This window comes from Malurus melanocephalus, unplaced genomic scaffold (genome assembly GCF_030028575.1).
Source record: "Malurus melanocephalus ecotype Western Australia unplaced genomic scaffold, MMel_1.1 scaffold_311, whole genome shotgun sequence".
Taxonomy (NCBI): domain Eukaryota; kingdom Metazoa; phylum Chordata; class Aves; order Passeriformes; family Maluridae; genus Malurus; species Malurus melanocephalus.
The window spans coordinates 501,981-506,598 of record NW_026623543.1 but is presented as its reverse complement, the minus strand read 5'-3'; the positions used below and the strand labels follow the sequence as shown (position 1 = coordinate 506,598).

The 4,618-nt window shown below is 40.6% G+C and overlaps 1 protein-coding gene across 2 annotated transcripts in view; it reads left to right on the top strand.

Annotated features, from left to right (window-relative positions):
- SYT1 (synaptotagmin 1) overlaps positions 1-4,618 on the top strand; it is a 336,960-nt gene that overhangs the window by 160 nt on the left and 332,182 nt on the right. The window lies entirely within an intron of this gene.

The window sequence follows — 4,618 nt, the reverse complement described above, 5'->3', positions numbered from 1 at the left end:
GGGCACCCGCTGCGCGGTCGGGGGGAGAGCACATGCTCCGTGCTCCGGGGGCGGCTGTAAAGCCGCCTGCCCGCGGCTCTGCCCGCACTGCCGGGGGGCGAGGGCCCGCCCCCGGGGCGCTCCCGGCGGGGGTGGGGGCGTTTACGGGAGGGGCGACTCAGACAAAAGGGACGCCCGCGCCCTCCCTCCCCTTGCTCCCCGCCCCCGCGGAGCTCCGCCGTCGCCCCCCGCACCGGCTCCAGGAGAGGGGAGCTGTTCGCTCCGCATCCCTCCGTTCCTCCGCGTCGCTGCCCGGAGCCGGCGCCGAGGCGGCCGCCGGGCCAACTTGTTTCTCCGGGTGTCACCTGGCCGCTGCCGCCGCTGTGCCCCCGCCCTCGGCCGGGTGGTCTGTCCCGACGGTCTCCCCGGCGGAGGGCGGTCGGGCGCGGCGTGTGCCCCGCCCCGGCGCTGGTCGCCCCTCCGGACCGCAGGACAACAGCTAATCATTTATGTATCAATTCACAAAAGCCTTTCCCACATTACTTGGAAAGGCTGTCAGGCTAATGCGTTTTCTTTCCGTGCAATTTCATTTTATCTGACATTRTTTCCTTCATACCGAATTCCACTTGCCTTGCTTTGATTTGGGGTGCGTTCTGTTCTGGTTCCTAGGCGCACATGGTATGGGTAGGGCATCAGTGCTCTGTTTAAAAGTTAATTTTGCCTATCAAACTCTACTAGGTACAGTAGTAAGAAAGTAGCAAAGAATGCTAATATTTCTTTTGTTTCCAGTCTTCTAAATAAAGATATCAAACGACTACTAGCTTCCGCTAGTCAATATAGTAAATAAATTAAATGTAGTCATTAGAATGAGCCTTTATGGCACTTTCAAAAATCTGTAATTCAATCATCTCTGATACAGGCTGCCTTTTGCTATTATTCATCAGACCTGGCTGARTGATTTCTGTCAGATGGGAAGCGGTAGAAAGAAATCTCTAGGTAGATGTAACTGAAAAGCTTTCCAAGTAGAGTCCTAAATGAGCACAGAAAAGCACTTGGCCACAATCTCAAGACAGATGTTGGCATCCAAATAAATCATTTCTTTTGATTGTCTGGGGGGTGTCAAGTTTTATTTTCCTTATTTGATAGCCATTTGCTTGTGAAGAAGTAGCTCTGTCTTTATTACCTTGTAAACTCAATGCAAAATGTTATAGTGCAATAGTATTTCACTGTCTCTGAAATAATATTTTCTGTACAAAGGTCAGTAGAGTAATTTTAGATACGCATACAGGTTGTAGACAACAACTAGACTACTAATCTGCAATGGTGATATTGATCCTCAGAGCTGCTGTGCAGTGTGCCATCCATGTTGCAAGTTAATCTGTTATGCGCTGTTTGAATTGCTTTATTGTCCGAGAGAGTTACTTCATCCTAAGGGGAAGATGGTACTTGTAAACCCAAGGGGAGTTTCCTTTCCCTGGTGAGTTGACATCTTAGAGTTACAGATGGGCAGTTGTTTTTAAGAGTGTCCCTGAAAAAGGGATGGGGGGAGCTTTTGGGTACAAGGACAAGTAGGCAGCAAGCTAATTTGCTTTGTGAGGATATGAAATGACATCCCCTGCCATGCTTAAATAAACCTGCTCAGGAAAAGTGTAAAGGAGATTGCACATGTGTCTAGAATAGTGTTTTCTTGTCTGTCTTGGAAACAAATGACCTGATTTTATGTCTTGAGTCAAATGTATATCTTTTTGTCTTCCAAGCTCTTTGGAATAGCTGTTCAATTAGCAATGTCTGAGGGAAATATAATGTGGTCTATTACTTGGCTTGTAGTATAGTTGCTCGAAATTTGCATGCGTACAATTCATAAATTGAAATTATATAGCTTAAAAACATAGTGTAGGCAGCTTGAGTGAGAAGAGATAATTTCAAAAAGAACCACAGGGCATAAGATAATGACATGCTGTAGGAAATAATCATACTTCTGCACTTGCAAAAGCATGAAATGTTCCAGTGTAGCCATTTCATACAAGCCAAATTTTCCTTCACATTAAGAGCGCCTAAGTGAGCCTTATTAATGTTTGATGTGAAAGATGCTAAATCCATTTTAAGAGTTCATACTGGAATTTAAAGAGGTAGCTCACAGACTAACAGAACAGTTCTGATACTTACCTGAAACAAATCTAAAAAATAATCAGTTGCCGTGTATGCCATAGCAGCACAAGTGGGATATAGCCTCTTGTGTAACACTGATGGGCAAGAAACCCTTTAAAACTGTAGATATGAACCAGTGTTTGATTTAACAGTCTGAAATGTTCTCCTACCTTAATCATAACTTAAATCAGATATGAGTCGACCGAGAAGATACTCAGTGTTGGTTAGTGTAGCAAAGGTGTGAGATAAGAGAAGGTTTTGTTTGTCAGAAATGTAGGGAAAAAAAAAATCTGTATTTTTCCAGCTAGCATAGAGACACCGGAAACATAAAATCAATTTTTATGGTCTTTTGGCAGGGTTGGCTGTAATAAGTAAAAAGAAGGAGCAGCTCAGTGTCTTGGCAGAAGTTTTTAAGCCACTCAGCTGTAYAGAACTCAGTTAATTGATGTTGTCTCACATGAAAATGGAGCTCTTATTTAGCATATCATGGTCTTTTCCTGACCATTCAGCAGTTTGATTACAGTTTTAAAAATGGTTGTGTGTAGTTTTGTATTTGTTTAAATATTTATGCATGTTTACGCAGATAAACTCTTTAATGGGAACTGCTTTGTGAATAAAGGGTGCATGCAACCTCGTATTACATGCTATGGAAGAGACATTAAAGTTTGTGATACAAATGAAAAGGAGAAGAAGATATTTCTGCATATCTGGAAAAAAGCATGGAGGAATTATTACGCATGGATATCATGATCTCCTTCCGTCTGCTGGTGATGCCCATATAAATACACAGTTTCACAAAGAAAATTCATAGTTTGATTTTACTTTGATTCTTTATAGAATGTTTGTTTTAAATATAACTCTGTAGCTACGGAAAATCTTAATTAGAAATACAGATAAGGGAGCAAACTATCAATATGTGTTTACTGCTGACATTTATGAAAAATACTCGAGGTTAAAATAAAAACGTTTGCCAGACTAAATAAACAAAGCATTAGGTTAACAAATATTTTCAGGATCGTCATGTACAAATGTCGTCTTTGCTAGAGAAGGCTTTACTCCTCCCTAATACACCTCAGTAAAAGAAGGGATTAGGAAATGCTGGTTGTACTGTTACATCTTTTGCAGAAATACCAAAGCAGAATGCATTAGGAGAAGGACAACTGATGAGGGTTTTTCATGATTTCCTTTTGTGAGAGGCGAAGAGCAGGCTATAGGCAGTCTCTTTCAGGGACTACATGGACTAGCTGAGCAATTTCTGTAAGCAGCACGTTGAAAGATTTTTCTTGTTTAAATACAGAAAAGAAGTAAAAATATTTATTGAAACGAATTTTATTTTTTTAGTCCTGTAATGGCTTAAAGCCATATAGGAACTTGTAGTAAGAACATCTCCTTGAGTACTACTTTTGACAAATATCTAATCAATATGTTTTAGATGCTGGCTTTTCTGTTGTTTTACCCAAGTGGCAAAAGGAGTAGCACATGAAGGGGTTATGAGCTCATAATTTTTCTTAACTTGTTTTCTTATCACTGCCAGTCTGGAGGTATTTCCCTGAAACAGCAGACACTGAACACTTCTCCCTTTCCATACTAGAGGGAGTGATGTTGCCATCTTTTAAATTCACAGAGAATTGCAAACTCAGGATGCCACTTGTCTTTTCTAGCCACCCCTAAATATGCTTGGAGAATCTACCAGAATATGAATTAAATCTGGAATGTCTCCTGAGCAGGGTAGTTATCTGAGCTTCTAATATTTATATGGCTTTTGAAATGGAGATGATTTTACAAATTTAAAAAAAAAAAAGTAACGAGAAATTATCCAAATAATAAATCAACTCTGAACTATGATTTTATTTTCCTAAAATTTTGTATTAATGTTTTATTTAGGAGTGGCTAAAACCAATTTGGCTATTTTAATGATGCTGTCTGTAAGTTTTGTGGATGCTATTAAGGATTTATAGCCAAAYGTATTGTAGTAGCTTTAATAGTGTAGCTGTGGCTGCAGTGACTCCGTAGTACAGTCCTCAAAGCTGCTCTACTCTGATGTTTTAATGAATTTATATGCAAATACTTTTGATATGCAAATATTGGCTTTATAAACCAAGTTCTGTTTTGTACCTTTATCCTAAGAGTATTGTTTTTCTATAATCATGCGTTTGAAAAATCGGGGTGACAGTTGCAAAATGGGAAAGCTGGTAACCATTCCCCAGCTTGGCTCAGAGACATGAGTTGACCCGTGAACTCTCACATCCATATGTTTGAATAACTGTGTAGATGGTGCAGTTAAAAATAATGGGAGTACTTTCGTGCAAAGCACTGTGGAAAACAAAATTCCTTGACAAATGGTTTATCTGGCTCAGGATGCTGTCCCTCACCATTGTGCATTTCCTAGAAAATGTGTCTTTGTACAGATGGACACTAGATCTAACTCTTATTTGGAAGACTTAATGGTCACTAGTATTTTGCAGGGGTTTTAGTGGGTGTTGGGGTTTTT